At 47.0% G+C, this 17,254-nt stretch overlaps 1 long non-coding RNA gene across 1 annotated transcript; it reads right to left on the reverse strand.

Annotated features, from left to right (window-relative positions):
* Positions 1 to 11,334: 11,334 nt before the first annotated feature.
* LOC121076220 lies at positions 11,335 to 16,858 on the reverse strand. Its single transcript, XR_005823399.1, has 3 exons — positions 13,905 to 16,858; positions 11,562 to 11,767; positions 11,335 to 11,441 (listed from the first exon to the last, which is right to left on the reverse strand). It is a non-coding gene; the product is annotated as an uncharacterized LOC121076220 (long non-coding RNA).
* Between the last annotated feature and the right edge of the window lie 396 nt (positions 16,859 to 17,254).

A 17,254-nucleotide genomic window follows, 5' to 3' on the forward strand; every position in this document is an offset into this window, starting at 1 on the left:
TCGTCTGTCCCCAGCTCGTCCAGTCCCATCTGAACCACCAAAATTACTCATAAACTTGGATTTTTTTTCTGGGGTGTTTTGAAGCATGAGCAGTTCCTCAGGCGGGTTCACGGCGCGGTGACGCAGTGCTGGCGTGGCAGGGGGAAGCAGTGCACCAGGAAGGAAGGAGATGCTCGAGGAGGGAAAAACCTTGCACCCATGTCCCAGCCGGGCTCCCACCCATGACACGGTCTCAGGAAACCGACTGGAAACCCTGTGCTGTACAGTAACAGATTCCTCTGCCTGTCACAGTGGAGAAGTCACAGGACTGGCAGCAGCCTTTCAGCTGCAGTGATGCTTACAATATTTTCAGTTCCTGATACCATCGTCAGTTCCTGATTCTCCCTTTTTAGTGACTCTATTTTTAACAACAAGAGGTCAAACTCTACTGCGTAACTGCAGCTGGGCAGCTCCCTGCCCAGCCAGTGTGCCAAAGGGATGGGGATTGGCCTCATTTTGGCTGCTGTGACTGGCTGATCCTCATGATTTTCAGCATCTCTTTGCTGTTGGGTCCTTTTTCATCATCGCTGCACCCCCGGGATCTTTTGCCCTGCTTAGCTACTTTTGGGCTTATCTCCTGGTTTCTTTCTCTGTTACTCTTAATGTCCTTTGGTCTGCTTTTTTAAGGTCCATCTCTTTTTTCCTGCAGTTGTCCTTCCTGTCTTTTGAGTGCCTTATGGGGTCTGATTGCTAATGTGGGTCGTAGCAGGGTGATATCAGGACAGAAGATGCTCCCAGGGTATTGTTTTAACCCAACCAGAAACCGTGAATCAGTGTCTTCTTGTAAGTCTTGCACCCCATGAGTGTAGGTCCAGAAAATCCACGCAGCCTGGAAAAGCTTTGGGGATGCTCACAAATGTGTTGTTCATCCAAACCTAAGGTCCAAAACCTTTAAAAATGTTCCCATTACCACTCTGTCTGCTACTCAGCTTGGAAGCTTTAAAAGGGGAACTAGTGGGTGCTGCAGTGTCTGTCTTTCGATCTTTGTTGCATTTACTGTGCTTTCATTTTCTGGAATAAAAGGTTAAGCTTTTATTTGTCATGACTTTACAATGTATCATCTTGGAAATCAATCTTCCCTTTTAGTTTACTTAATAATGCTGTCTAAAGTCATCAGCTAGAAAGCATTCAGTGGCAATTACAAGAAATCTTCTCAGAACCTACTCCCAGCTATGGTAAGCTAGAGAGACAAAGAAAATCTTTTACAACCTATTTTTCCTGTCTTAGTAAAATAATAGCAGTCCCCTGAGAGACATTAGTAACTGTTGAGAACCAATATTTAGATGTAGTAATTTATCTTCTTGTTTATAGAAACCACAATTAAATACTTTTAAATCTCCAGAAAATTATAATTAGGGTTGTGTAGCCAAATTTGAGGGGGGGTGGAGGAAGAAAAGAAAAAGAAGAATGACTTTTAATGTCCGGGGATTTGTGTTGTTTGTTTCTGTTGACTAATATATACAGTAAACTGCCCGAGTCCTGAGGTGACTCACGGGCTGTGCAGATGGTGAGCTTTCCTCCGGGCTCGCTGAGTTAATTGAGTAGGAAGAGATGCTGCACAACCGCCTCCTCCGGTCCCATGTCCTCTTCCCCTGCTGCAAAGGCAGGGGGTGTGTGAAAACCCCTCCTGCAGACCCAGCTGCAGGAACATCGGAGTTTCCAGGCGATTATGTTTTTTGGGAAGCTCGTGCTCTGACCCAATGCGAGCAAAATGAAATTAGTTGGGGTCTTCTGGAGGCTGCCAAGATGAAAGCCGTGCGAAGGACACAAGCACGTGGGAGGAGAACGGCTTTTTGAGGATAAAATAGCTTATTTCAAGCCCGAGTGTGGAGTCTCAGAGGGACGGTTCCTGCCCAGGAAGGGCTGTGGTGTGAGCAGCAATCTGCCTTTCTTTCACTGCTAGGAATGAGCATTTGTCACCTTCACTGAGCTTTGGGAGAAAAGAGGTGTTAAAAAATAAAACACAAATATAAACTGGCCCTGGGCAACCCCTTTCATTGCCCATCCCTGTTGCTTTCACAGTTGTGCATGGGCTGCTCGAGTCTGGCTTTTGGGACCTGGGCAACCCCAGAGAGGGTGCCAGTGGGAGAGGGAGCGTAGACCACAAGAACTCAAATACTACGTGAAATTCCCTGGAGACCTCCTGTAAGTTAATGTGTGGCTGCTTGAGTGAGATGCCATGGAGCTGTGGTCACTTCACCCAGTCTCTCAGGGCACTGTGCTGCTTTATCCAAGCTCACCTCTCACTGACTTGTGCGTTCCCCATAAAGCTGAAGAGCCCTCATGTTCCACAGTCCCGAATCGCTGTTCCTTGTGCAGTTTCATGAAGATCCATTCCCCGGTCCGAGGCTGAGGGAGAGTTCCCTTTACACAAGGCACAGGGAGCGACAGCACGCCCCGAAGCGATGCTGGCCCCCGGACGTGGCTGGTGAGATGTAGCCGAAGTGGAGAGTGACATCATGTTAGCTCTGGTTGGAGTCATCTGCTAATGGTACTGAGCTCTTACAGGAACCTGGCCCTGGTTGTGAGTATCGAGCTTTTCTGAAAATCCTGACTCTGTTATGTATTCACAAGGACAGCCTTACTATGCAAAGCCTCTTCTTGGCATGGGGACAGACGCAGGCTTGTAACAGTATGCACTTAGTTATAGATGTAATTTTATTTGCCTTTGTTAGAATCTTTAATATAAAACTCAGTAAAAAGACCTCTCTAATAAAAATGGCTCAGAGAAATAACAATAAACAGGTTTTATGATACGGAAGATGCATTAAAAAAATCCTACTAAGAAAAATGATCTTAAGAGTCTCCAAAAAATATGAATATGGAAGGAGAGACTCTTTCCCCACCCGCTACAATCAAAGATGGGTGGTCTGCATGCCATGTGAGCTTCCTCACTCTGGCTCTTGTGGGCAGGAGGAGGGGAAGCTGTACTCTGTCTCAGTAATGAGCTCTGACTGTCCAGGAAAGCATTTATTTTTGCAAAATTAAAAAGGGGGGGAGTCAATGGATCTGTTTATAGCTATATAAAAAGGCAGAAAAGTTAATGCTAACATATGTTGCCTCATGTTCCCGGAGCAAAAACATTTGCAGGATAGTAGTCCGGAGCGCAGGTGGTAGGCGATCGATACCTTTATTTAGTTTGAGGGGATGGCAGAACTGCTCACCTGCAGGAGGAGCTGCAGCGAGCGCACAGAACCCCTACAGACACGTTATGGTCATGTACGGATGTTGTAGGCATTGTATTACAGAGACGTTAGGGGTTTGTACACCGCTTCCAGGATCTCTAAAGCTCAGGCTGAAAGCCACAGGCATCTGCAAGGCTGGTGGTGCACCCAGGCCGTGTCCAGGTGTCCTCCTGAGCACCCCTGGAGCCGTGTCCCTGCATCCGTGAAGTTTTGTTCAGCAGAAGGTGCCCCCGCCAGCCATGGTGACTGCGTCCTGAAGGGATGGGAGGACAACGTGCACCAGGGGGGCGAACTGGTGGAAGAGGGCACAAGGACCCCTCTCTGAGCTGTGGCCACGGTCGTGTCTTCTGCTGAAGGGAAAGCGAGCGATGTGACGGGTAGAGCAGCAGCGTCAGTGCTCTTGTGATTACTGGGTTAGATTTAGGAGGTCAGGGACCTCAGCTAAGTGGATCTCTTCTTTTGTCTTGCACAAATGATGCACCATTTCTAGTGCCACAGATCCCAGCGTATAAAATGCTGAAAATCCATTCTTTTTCCTCCTTACTGATGCAGAACTTTTAGGTCAGGGGCTGACTCCTGGCATGAGCTTTTAGATTTTGTATCCCAAAAGCTTCAGGCTCTTGTAGGCAACTAACCATGTACTACCATGATGATGATGTCCAGAGATGACATCTCTTTGAAGACCTACACAGACGGTGTATTTTTCTTTAGGGATACGTGTCCTCAGAGATAAATCATTCTCCCCTTAATCTGAAACACTCAGTTGGCGATTACTTGTGTCTCATGAAGATTTCACTGGAAGTGACCTCTGGTGGTTTTGTGACAGAACGTGAACCTTTCATCTTTTCTGCTGCTGTAAGTGATCAGATAGAGGCAAAACCCTATTTCCTGCCTCACTGTGTCTGCTGAGAGGGAGGCAGGGGGGCTGCTGGTGTGAGATCATCATCTTTCAGAGGACAACGAACTGCTTTATGAGACCGTGATCTCAATACAGATGAGATAACTGGCAAGGCTCCGAGTTATTGCTTCAGGACCTCATATATCCTCCCTGCCTTCAGGAGCCAGGTGTTGCCAGTTACAGAGCTGATCTCCCTGACATCAGATATGGTTTCCTCGATTCATAAGACCAACAAAAGGGTTGACCACAAAGGTCCAGAACTTACAGGTGTTGTGATGCTTCGATTTACGGGACAAACAGTGCTGTCTTCCATGGAGGGGGAATGTCCTAAGTGCAGTAGTTTGCTTTCCCATGCAGAGCTGCCCCAGGTAGTCCAGTATAAATTGGGACCTTTGGAGCTGGGACTTGCAGGCTGGTTGCTTCCCATTGTCCCCAGAAGACTTTCTAGAAGAAGTTCTGGTGAGACAGCAGGCAGGACTGGTGTGACAGGCTGCCTTCTGCTGGGACCCTGCCTCTTTTCCCTTGGACTTGTCCATATCAGTGTCTTCATGGAGTGCTTTGATCACTGGCAAATTGTCTGCCAGCAATGTTCCACCAGAGAGTTTGCAAACTGATGTTAAGAGTAGGTGAACTAATAATTAATGATGTTTTTGCTAAACGCATTCCCACAGGACCAATTGCTGGTGGTTTGACTTAAAAAAATAATAATAATAATAATAATGAATTAAGCTTTATTCCACCTCTGCAAGTTAGAAAAATACATCATTTTAGTTTTTTTCAATAAAATAAGCAATTTTTTAGAGCACTAAACTAAGTGGACACACCATAACTAGTGTCAAAGCAATAGTTTTGTCCGTTTCCCCTAACTGTTAACAGAGCTGAACCTTTTCCCAATGTAGATAGCAGGATTTGCTGTTAGCAGGACGTGCCGTGTCCGAGGTCAGCTCCCATCCAGCCCCACATCACATCACGCCTGCACAAAGGCCACCTGAAGAGCAGCTGAGCAAGTCTGCCTTGGACAGCGTGCAGTAAAGAGCGCTGGGAAAATTGTTCCAGAATTGAAGGCTTTCCTGATGTCTTTACTAGCAATATCTGTTTTAAAATCAAGTGAGCTCTGGCTTGGGTCTCTATATGTTCCAGCTGTAGCATTATGGCTCGAGGACAGAGGCACTCTCCTGGGTGTGAAATGCTGCGAGGAGGGAGCGTGTTTTGAACACAAGGGTGGCCTGGCAGAGCACCGCGTCGGGGAGAGAAGTGTTTGGACCAGGGAAGAAGCTGAACATTAGAATTGTAAATACATTTCAAGTTCTCCGGTTTTGAGGGAGCTTCCTAGGATTTTAATTAATCATTTTGCTTGTTTTTGCAATGAGAACAATAGCGGTTACCTCACTGCTCTGGGCTTGTGCTGGCGGAGGACACTGGGGAATGATCCATCACTGCTGTTGCTGAGGCTTCACCGATAACCTCTGCCCAGGGCTGGGTGAAGCTACAAACACTGCCCGCTCTTCTGAGACAGGAGAGTGCTTTCTTCTCTGCTTGATGTATTTTCTTAATGCGTGTTGATGCTATATGTTATTAAAATCCATTACCTCCTTCATTTTTTTCCCTTCCTCTGGACTCAATTACTTCTCATTTCTTTTTTTGGAAAAGTAGGTTGAAGCTGATACATGAGATATAATATCCAATCTGTATTTCTTAAGGTACAGGACCAGTCTGTCAGGCTGTTGGCACAAAACAACAGTTGTTTTATTGTCAGAGTAAGTAAATAAGAACAAGAAGCCTTAAGTATTGGCATATGTTGATACGTGGCCAAAAAGGTCTCTAAACAATACGTTTTCTATTCATTCCAGAAACCTCATACTCCGTTATTTCTCATTTAATGCTGTTGGCAAATACCCATGTCACCATCTAATTTTGACTATAGTTCAACTTTTTTAGTGCAAAGCTAATCCTCATTATAGTTGTAAACATGTGTTTCATTTGGCCTCATGCTCATGTGCTAAAGTGACAAAGGCAATCTAGGATTTGTATCAGAAATGGAGATGTATAGGTAAGCATTTTGTTCAATCTACTTCATCTTTTATACAGTGAAAATCAGCCCAGTCGCTTAATAGAGAAGAAAGTGGGTTTTTTTTATAAGGTTCTCTGTACTCTTGTGCTTGGCCTCTTTCCTGCTCTGCATTGTTTTTTGGAAAGATGGGACACTTCAAGGATAAAAAGAGCAAGCAAGTCTGAGAACAGTTGTGAGAGCCATCTCGATCTTGTGTAGTGGTTGTGTGCATCTTCTATGGCTTCATATGCTCTTCAGACATCCATTTTTCATAAAATCATGGGGTTTTTTTCTTTTTTTTTTTTTTTAATTTGTGTCTCAGTTTTCACACAAGAGATTTACAGCTTCGGGCCTTAGTGAGACCCTACCCAACGTGAATCCTCTTTAAAATTAGATCTCTTATAAAGGACAACAAATGAGCATCCCTGAAGTACAGTTCACCCTCAAACAATTCTGTATAGTAAAATGTTTTATAGTTTTTAATGGCAAAATTCAGCTTGACTTCCCTGCCTCCGGAGGAGCAAATGACAAACTGTTGACCAAAATAATTTCATTCATGGGAGCCTAGTGGTAACTAGATTAAGGTTTGGTGCTCTTGTGATGCCAAGGGTTGTCACAAGTCTGCAGTGCACGATGTGATGGAGGGATGCTTGGTGACCATTAGCATCCTGTGGCAGTAATGCTGAAACAGGACGTCTCCGGAGAAATTCCCGAGCAGGCACAGCCCGTCTGCTTGGGCTGCTGCTGGGACCACAGTTTGAACAGCTGGCAGCTTGGTCAGAGTTTGTCCGCGCTCAAAGAAAAATTGTTTGCCACAAAACATTTCTCTATATTCAAATACACGCCTGAGCCACAAACATTTCTCTGTGTTTGCATATACCACCGAGTCACAAATTGTCTTCTTGTATTTAAATAGGTCCCAAATTCAATCCATACATTTCCAGTCATTATCACCCCATTATCCTTTCTCTTTCTTGCTATTTTTCTCACCAAGCGGTGGTAAACCCCAGGCCCTTTCTTAAGCATGTGGTTGATATAATAGCAAAGGAAAGTTCTTTTCAAATATAAAAATGTTTTTAAATACTGTTTTATAACAGCCGTGGTCATCTGCAAGGAATCAGTTTTCAAAGAAGCATTTGATGGACTGACAGTCATGCAAGCCCAGGACAAAATGAAATGATCCAATTCAAAGAGGATTGTGACTTACTGTTCTGGAGGCACGTGAGTTTTGAAGAGACTGATGATGTTGAATTTTGAAACTACCAATTTGGCTTTTAAGGTGTGTTGGGATCCAGATTGGCAATAGCAAAGTGGAGTTTTACACCATAAAATTGTCCTCCCTATTTGACAATGATGGAAAATTTTGACTGATAGCCATTGGACAACCTGAAGCATCCATACCACAGCACTTGGCATTGCCTTTAGCACCATCTGACAACTGTGTTGAAGTCAGGGTGAAGATGAACAAGACTTTTGGAGTTGAAGGCTGTAGGACACCTCACTGCCTTGCATCAGATAAGCTTGGAGGTGCAGCACGTGGAGAGCTCACCTCGCTGGTGCTGTGGGGATACCTGCAGGGCTCTGATGTCTTGGATGCCTGCAGCAAACAGGAGTATGAAATACATTCCCAGAGGAAAAAAAAAAACTCTCCTTTGTGCCATTGGCTTAGAGAAGTCTGCTTAAGCAGACTTCATCATTTAGGTGTTGCTTTTTTTTTTTTTTTTTTCTGATTTTACACCTCTTGACACGAGGTGTACACATCCTAGGTGTCTGCTCTGTGAGGACTACAGCTTGCTAAGAACTTCAAGCTATGGAAGAGTGTGGTATGCTTTGTAGAGAGGACAGCAATAAGGAGAGATGCTAAAAGTGTCAGGCAATCATCCCATCTTTCATTGGACTGAGGGACAAATCCAGTCATGACCTCTGATCCTCTTGATTAAAGCTCTAAAGTTTTTACTGTCCCCCACCCAGTATTTCTGTTGCATTTGTTATATAGCTTCCTGCAATCATGTTTATTGCTCTCCAGTGCACGCAGAATGTTTGCTTCCTACATACCTCAATTTATACTTTTGCCATTAACTATAGACACTGTTTTGTTTGTATATTTAAAGAACTTTCAATATTAAGTTTCAACGTGTTAATACAGAAGAAACTAGAAAGCAACTATTTCTTGGTTGGAATTCATCCCGTGGAAGGTTGCATTTCAAGTTGTTGGATTCCCTGTGCTATGGCTGATGTACGCACCGTGTGAGCTAGCTGTTGGATTTTCCATCAGTTGTGTTATCTTTACTGCACGTCCAGGTTCAGAAGCAGCAAAACCTTCAGTTTGGGGGTTTTGTGCTTGGTTGGTTTTCATTTGATTGTTTGTTTTAGTTTTTTTTTTTTATTATTTAATTTATTTCTTTAGGGGATGCTGGTAAGGAACAGCCAAGTGATCAAGAGCCGACACTGGCTCTGCTTTAGAGATCATTCATGCTTTTCAGGTGTCCAGCTTCCAGACTACTTAGGGCAGGAGGGGAAATGTAAACATCGTGCTGTTATTCAACCTACTACACGAAAGCATTGAGTCTGACAAGGCTGCAGGTTCCCCCGTGCCCCATCCTGACCGAGATCGGACGCTGATATCCCTGCCGGTGACATGCAATCCGGCGGCGGCTGTGCGGCACAACAATCGCCCACTGTCCGTGCTGGTCGTGCTGCTCCGTGCTGGTGGTGGGAGCTTGGTGCTGCCTTTCTCAGGAACCCAGCTGGGAGGGGATTTTTAGTAAATACAGTTCACGTGCATCTAAACAGACCTTCAGGTGCGTGCGCGTTTACCTAATCTGTGTAAGGCTTCAGGTGCTCTTTTGAACCCTATATCAAAAGCTTTTGTTCCACCTGGTTTCTCTAAGAAATATTTACGGGGTAAAAAACATCATGAGACTTCGTGCTAGAGCTCAAGCCGTGCTGGGTGAGGCTGTCCCCGAGGCACGGAGGTGGCTTCGAGGCGGGTGCTGTGCTTTTTGCTGTGTGCCAGCGGCAGGTTTTAGGGTGGATGCGAAGCAGATAACGGAGTTCAGGAATCTGAAAGCAGCCGCTGCAGGAACCACGTACGTGCCGAGGGCTGAGAGAAGCCATGGTGCTCTCCTCGTTACGGAGAGCAAAGCCTGGCAGCTTTATTTCTGCACCGACCTTCTCGCAGGGAAAACAGAGCAGGAAACAAACCCTACCCAGCCGCCAGCGTACGCTCTGCTCTGCCTTTGATGAAAAAAATGATTCATATCCATACTCAGGCCAGCAAGGTTGGGAGGCCAGGTCTGGTGAGCAAATAGGAACAGCATAAGAGCATTCAACATGCTAATTTAAAGTATGAGGCTTATATATGAATTATAAGCAGCAATAAAATGTGCTCCGACCCAGGCAGGGGAGAATTACTTCTTCTGATCAGCTGGCGGAGCTGGATGTAGAACAGGGCTCTGGACTTCGCCGTAGCTTGAATGGAGCTGGATTTCTGCATTATATTATTTTTATAGTCTCTTCCTGTCCGACAGAGATCTCTATTTCTTCGGTAACTTAAAGCGTATGACTCTGGCCTGCGCACCCCGTGTTCGGGAGCTGTGCTGGGACGGTTTGGGCTGCTCTGGGATGCTGTGTGTGATGGTCTGTGTGCGAGGAGAGACGGCTGCTTCCCAAAAAGCTGCCATCCCCATCGCCTTGCTGCAGGCCCTCCTCCACTGGCCCCGCAAGCAGCGGGGGAAACATTTCCATCCAGAGCAGTTTGCTTCTCTTTGCTTACCTTTGGCCTCCGGGTCAGGAAACCTTAATAATTTCCTTGTTATTAATTTAATCCGTGGTTCCTAGTAATTACCATAAATTAAGCCTGCTGGGGGTGGAAAACACAGGCCATAAACCGCAGGAACGGCTGGCTTTATTTGCTAGCGTCAGTGCCCAGAGGATTGTTTCCTGTAGGTCAGTCCCCTGCTTGCCGTGATTAGCGCAGGATCAGACCCAACGGCACGGCGTTTCCCCTCAGCCACTTAAACCCAGTCCTCGCCTGCCAGGAATTCTGTTAATACGCGGGGTCCTATTAAACGCTTAACCTCGGTGCGAAGTGAACTTACGCCTGCCCCCGTTCAGGCACCGAATATTTCCCGAGGACCGGTTCGAGTCTGGATTCGCGGCAGGAGAACACGCAGCATCCTTCTGTGCCACCCCCCCTGCCATCCTCATCCCCCTTCCTTGGGACATGGGGCGCCCGGGGCGTTGGGCAGGAGGTGGGCACGACACGAGGGGAGTTACACGGAGGCCCCATGGGTATGGGATCGCCGGTTTCCTCTCGACGCTGGGCTGGAGCCAGGCATTCCCGAGTGGCACCGCTCCTCTCCAGCGCCGCGCGGGAAGCGTTCCCGGCTGGGGAAGTGCCTGCCTCAGCCAAAGGTTACCCGGCCGAGGTGATAGCTTTGCATTCCTGCAATGTCTTAGCTTTTTAAAATTAAATTCTTGCAACATGAGGATTTAATCCCTTCTGCTATATATGGTGTGTGTGTGTGTGTGTGTGTGCGCGTATATATATTTTTTTCCCTACAAAAATTTCATCAGGCAAGTTATTTGTGTGTTTGAAAATTGGCTCGGATACAGGGTCAGTAACTTTCCACCCAGAGCCTGTAGAAAGTTTGGGGTTTGAGGCTGAACATGGGGTCAGCTTTAGGGTTGTGCTTGAGTCAAAACTAGATCTGGAGTTGAGAGCCACTGGGGGTGGAATCTATTGTATTGCCCTTGATTTTTTATTTTTTTTAATTTTAATTAAAAATAATGGAAATGAGCAGTTTTCCTGTGCCCAAGTCTCTCAAAAGCAGTAAGTTCTACCTCATTGAAAATGGTAGTATTTGTAAAGTTAGTGGTTTCCAGTATAGAATTGGATTCAAAATCCAGTCCTAGAAGAGTACTTTTGAATCTATGGACTGAAAATTAAGCTTCTGCAAAGTTTTTTTTATTTTTTTGGTTTGGTTTGTTTTTTTTTGGGGGGGGTGGAGTGGGGGAGAAGTTAATAACTGAGGCTGTGATCTATTGAGGTTAGTTTTGGTTTGATTTGTTTTTTGTTTTTTGGGTTTTTTTTTTTTGTCAGTCTGTTTTTTTGCTTGTGCTTTTTTATTATTATTTTATTATTATTATTTTTATCCTTCTGTCAAGCTGCTTTGTCGGTTTGCAGGCCATCAGGATCCAAACCCATCTGCACTGGTGCCCTGGAGAAAACACCAGCAGCCTGGGCCCAGCCAAGGAGTCACCAGCTCTGGGGGTGCAAAGGGGTCAGTGCTGAAGGCTGATTTGCACTTTAGAGAAACCACAAACTGGGCCCACAGCCCTGGGCGATAAATGCCCAGTTGCCCTAAGCCCAGATTTGAGCATCTACCTTCTGGTGAGGGCAGAAATCTGCCTCGTGATGTGTTGTTCATGAAGACCTCATTATTTCGGTAGCACGAAGACTTTCCTCCCCTGGCTCAGTTCTCCTTGGTGCGTGGTGCTGCCCGAAGTTCTTCCCTCCACACGGCCACGGCATTGGGCATGGATGCAGCTTTTCCTCGACGAAGGTATCGCTTTGTGTCACCTCTTTGGTCTCTGGAAGAAAAATTGTTCCTCCCGGTCTTGACATCTGCTGCTATTTAAAGGAACATCATCATCATCACCAATACGTTCCGCTGGGGGTCCTAAGGTATGCGGAGCCTTATTCTTCCAAACCTTGTGATTGAAAACAGATATTGCACCATGGCGTCCCTTTAAATGCCATGTCAGTGCTGGGAAACGTTTTAATTAAGGGTTCTGCATGAGAGAAGCCTGCAATGAATGGGGGAGGTTTTAGGCAGCATTTAGCATCCCTGCAGGTCCTGCAGGCATTCAGAGAAATCTGCACCTCCTGCAGCTCTCCGCCCGTGCTGCTGCCTGCCTTGCCCAGCGATCCCCTCATGCCTTTGGGCTCCATCGGAGGCCGTTGTCAGAGGAGGAATTTGTCCAGTTAGCGTCCCCCTCTGCTACCCGTCACCTGGCCATGTGCCCGTGCAGGCACATTACCCGAAACGTGTCCGGCCGCAAAGCGCTGGGTGTCCTAAGCTGGGGAGTGTGCTGTCCTCACTGGGAGATCAAATATTTGCTCCGTTGGGTGTGTTCTCCATGCAAAATGCTTTTTGAAGAAATTCATTTGTTGTTTTTTTGTTTGTTGGTTTTTCTTTTTTTTAAACAGGCTAGAAAATTTTTACTGAGTCATCTGGCTTTGCAAATATTTGAAAAAAATTGGTTTTTTTACCCTTCACTCCAAAAACAACACAGCTTCTTGCCCACTGCAATCTGAAAACCAATGAATAAATGTTAAAGCTGATGATTTGGGGAGGGGGGGGGGGGGTTATAAAACTATTTTTTATGGTATTGAATGAACAAAAGATACTTTTATAATTAGAATTGATGTAGCATCCTAAATTGTATAATCCTAATCTGATTTCTGTTGGCATACATAGAGCTGGGTCTTTTACACCTAAGCTGAACTTTAAATCTTAGCTGAGACCACAGTGTTTCAAGAAACCTTTGCCAGCGTGAACCAGGAGGAAGAACTTTTGTTTTCCTTCTGACCCACTCGTGTTCTTGTTGAAGATTATACCCCGAGCCCCTTCATCGATGTTTTTTGCTGTGTTACCCTCTGGTCCCAGGACACAGGCGGCTGAGGTCGGGCACTGCAGAGAGGAACCCGAGGCTTCCCCAGGCAAACAGAAGTGATCTGAGGGGCTTCAGCCCCCTGACGGCCACCGCAGCTGCTCCAGGCTTTTCGCAGTTATTGCTTCCTGGGGATGACCGTGAGGTCGCAGGACCTGCCTGATTTGTGTGCCGCCTGCTGACCTGCCGTGTCGTGGGGTTTTTCTCCTGGTTCCTCAGATACACTTTCAGCAGAAGATGAGAGAACCGCCCCCCCGGGGCTGGCACCTGCATCTCTCACATCCCAGCCGAGTGCCCTAGGGAGTGCGTGTGGTGCAAAAGGATAATGCAGGTGAAAAAAAAAAAAAAAAAAAAAAAAGGAGAAATAGGTATGAAATGTTGTTTTGGCCCTCAAGTTTGTCCCACAGCAAATTAAAAAAAAAAAATAAATCTGGAAGACAAAACACAGGGACAGGGAGTGTCCCTCTTTGGAGGTCTTCAGGACACAGGTTCTTCCCAACCTCAACCGTTCTCTGATTCTGTGACAAAATCCTGAGCTATTTGGTTTATTTAGATTTACTGAAGTGCCGCTGAGCTTGTCTCTGCCTGGTGCCAGCACCCAGGCTCCTGTAACCATCTGTAGGCATGTGCACCCATATGTGATGTGCAAGCAGCCATGCGCAGGAGCTGCCTGGTGAAGCATTGCAGTGCCCACAGCTTGGCACAAGCTGGGTGTTTGTAGCTCCTGGTCGTTCGGTCTGATCGCCAGCAGCCCTGTGGGTTCAGAGCAGCTGACCAAGCTGTGTGTCCCCCCCCGGGCTCAGGACCAGGGCTTTCCAGAAGTGAAGCTCACACTTTGTTTTGAAGACAGCAAGGGACAAGGAATCCGCGGCATTCCTGGCGTATTCCGGTGGCTGGCTGCCCTTGTTGAAAACCAGATGTCTCCTTTCCAATTCGCATGTTGCTAACTTCCAGTTCCAGCCCTCACACCTTCTTCTGCTTTTTTCAGAGCCCGAAATGATCGTGTCTCCTCCCTCCTATCTGCCGCTGCCGCCCAGCGAAGCGCGAGCCTCACCTGTCCTCGAGCAGCTTGCCCTCCCTTGGCGTGAATAAAGCAGAGCTATTGGGGTCGCAAAGATCAACGACGTCGTAAAACACTTCAAGCGTATTCCTTTGCATCGTGCCTAGGCTGTGATGGCCATTCCATGAACACAAGGCCTTAATGTGCACAGCCCTGATCTGTTTTTCCCATCGCTGACACTTCGTTGACCTACCTGCTTAGGACAGTGATGTGGGTCTGTCCTTAGTGCAATTTTCCTCCTTTTGGAGAGTGATAAATCTGTTCGAGCATGTATTTTTTTTTCCTGCTTTATAGCTCGCCATAAATACTCAATAGTATCGTCTTACTCGGGCTGTGCTGAGGGGCTGGTGGCTCCTTGGCTAGCAATGCTCATTGCCCCCACGAGAAGCTCCTGGTGGGGTGCAGGGGAGGCTGGGGACAGCCAGAGCACCCACGCCTGTGATGCCAGCACGGAGTCCTCATGAGCAAGAAAAGAAGGATTTTTTTCTTATTGATGGCTTAAAGGTCAAGCTTGGTTTTGTTTCTCAGCTGCACATGCAGAATAATTTAGCTTTCCTCTTTGGTGCTCTCTTTCTGCCTCCTTCCCATGTAGGTAATAAATTAATTTTATTTAATCCATGGCAGCCTTACCTTTGGTAGTGGAGGCAGCAACACCGCTAGAGACGGGGTGTGAGAGTGGAAAACTTCCCTGAGGGATCTGGTCCCACAAAACACGGGGATTTCAGGATGAAATGCTGGGGGGGCCTTGTCTCAGCTTGCTTCGAGCCAGATTTGAGTTTCCTGAAGTAACTTGGGAAGATGGAAAGGAAAGGAAGTTGTGTCCATAGGGCCAGTGGAAGTATCCTGCTCTCTCTCCCAGCCCCATAAGTACATCATGGTAATTCAGAGCAGTGCTTGCTTGTTTACAGAGTGTGTGCTGCAGGAAAGCTATCACTCAGCGGAGCAGAGATGTGCTTAATGCAAAAAAGAGCCCACGATTGCAGAGCTGCTCTGCGCAGTCTGTAGCTGAAGCGTGTTGTGATACCCATGGGTAAAGATCAAACTGGAAAGGACTTGCCGACATCTGATTCTCCTCAATTTCAGTTGGATCCAAATCTAGCAAAAGGGCATTTTATGTCTGGTCACAGTCCAAAAAGATATAGCAAAATCACCTGGAGTTACAAATGTGTTGCAGAACCTGTCCCTAATCACATTAAGAGCTCTAAACTGTAAGGCTCAATTGTTTGCCAAATGAAATATTCTCCTCCGGTATTTGCAGAAAGGAATTACAGTCTGTGAGTAATGTTTTTCATTTGGTATCGAAGTACAGTTTCTGTTTTATGGACCCAATCCTGAGCTTGGGGAAAGAGTCATTAAAAAGGCTTTGTTTTGCTGGGGAGCAAGGGCAGCGTTACTCCAACTTCACCCCACTTTGGAACTGGGCTCTGAGCTCCTGGGACCAGTTGCTTCCAGTTCAGACCAAGTTCCCTGCTGTCCCCACCGGACCGGCATCACCTGCTGTGCATGGCGAGGTGGTGGTTGTGATGTGACACCCAGCAGGTCTGGGATGGGGGCTTTTCCCCTCCTAGTCACCAGCTTCCGAGGCTTCGAGCCCTTGAGGTTCACGCCACGACGCTTTCTTCTGCACTTCTGAGAGCGATGTTTGTCGTTGTTGGCTTTGAGGTTATGCTTAAAGGGAGGGGAAGTCCCAATGCTCCTGGTCATCTAGGGGCTGAGCTGTGTTCCTGGGGGGGCAGGAGGGTGAACCCGATGTCTTGACATGCTCCACATCTCATGGTGTGTGCTGGTGTCCCTGTAGTGGCTTCTACATGTAACGGTGACCTGGTGACTCCTGCTCAAAGCTTTGGATGCAGCCAGACCTTCCCAGCCCGCTGATGGTGCCACGGCTCCTGGACAGCTGCTGGCCGTGCTTCGTGCGTCAGCTCCGTGGTGTCCCCCAGTAAGAAAACAGGTCAGTCAGCAAGGAGACCTTACAGTGGGTAGAAGGAGAGGACAGCAAGTCCCCCAAACAGCAAAATATTCCAAACACAAAGACAACTGCTGAAAGATCTTCACCGCGGTTTGTTTAAACCGGTGCCACCACCAAGCGAAGCGCCTGGCGTGCTGCGCTTCATTACATTCACACCGAGGCGGGTGGAAGGAAGGGCTTGCGGAGTATCTCCAGCTTTGTGCTCTGCTCCGGGGGAAGGAGAGTGGCATCAGCACCCTACTGCCTCATGGGGAGCAGCCCTGCCCCAGGGATTTCGGCCTGACCTCGTGCGGTGCCTTACTGTGCCCCAGCTGGCAGCAGTAACTGGGCAGTTCTGAAATAACCCTCAGCAGTGACATACAGTCTGCAGTGCTTTTACCACTTATTTTTCCTTTCCTTCCCTCCATCCCAACACGTCTCCATCTACCCATCCTGCTTCGCCGCGGTTCCCGTGAACAATTTAGTAGTCGGGTAGGAGTCTTCTGCAACAAAGAAACTACTTTACTTTCTGCTATGGTTAATGTCCCAATTTAATGAGTCCATCCTATCATTCTCAGCACCCTAAATTAAAGGGTAGCCTATGCAATTAAACCATTCAGCTTTCAGAATGCCCCTCTCAGGGTTATCTGCAAAATGGGTTGAAATGCAGCTGCTACTAATATTGCTTGTATTAAAGCTGGCAAAGGAAAAATCTTTCTTCCCTCTATTTTCAGTAATGTGCCTTTACTTTCAATTAAACTGATTATTTGCACCATCTTGTTCCTGATCATTGTCCCACGAGGTTTTCCTAGCCAGGAAATATTTTATGCAATACATAACTGTAGATGTTTAGACCTTCGTGTTTGTATCTTTCAGGAATGAGGGGAGAGCTGAGACTTGCAGCCAAACCTTAGTCTTATTCACACCAGTATTAATCCGGAGTAAAGCTGCAGTTTGCAGTGGAATTACACCAGATTTGTGCTCAGTTAGATACATCAGATTTTGTTTGCTTGTTTTTTCCCCAAATAGCTGTTTAAGGAAACAAAGCAGTTCCCCAGCACCCCCTCCCCAAATCTCTCCGTTGCATCTGGAACATATTGCTCTATTACCAAGGGTCAGATAATATCCTGCGTTAACAGAGCATCCTCCAGGCCCCCCAGATTCTTTCCAGTCGAGTCACTTCACCCACCCCTGATGTGCAGCCTGCTGGGGGGGAAAAGGGTCCTCGAGGGTTTCATCACTGCTTTGGCCGGGAGCAGAATGGGGGCCACAGCAGCACCGAAATCACACCTGAGGAAGGGGTGGTTGGGCTGATTTTTGGGCAAAAGGTAATTGCTCCCTGCGTTTAGCTCAGCCCGTGGGGCTCACATCTCCACATCCCCACCTTGCAGCCCTT

This window comes from Cygnus olor, chromosome 11 (assembly GCF_009769625.2).
Source record: "Cygnus olor isolate bCygOlo1 chromosome 11, bCygOlo1.pri.v2, whole genome shotgun sequence".
Classification (NCBI taxonomy): domain Eukaryota; kingdom Metazoa; phylum Chordata; class Aves; order Anseriformes; family Anatidae; genus Cygnus; species Cygnus olor.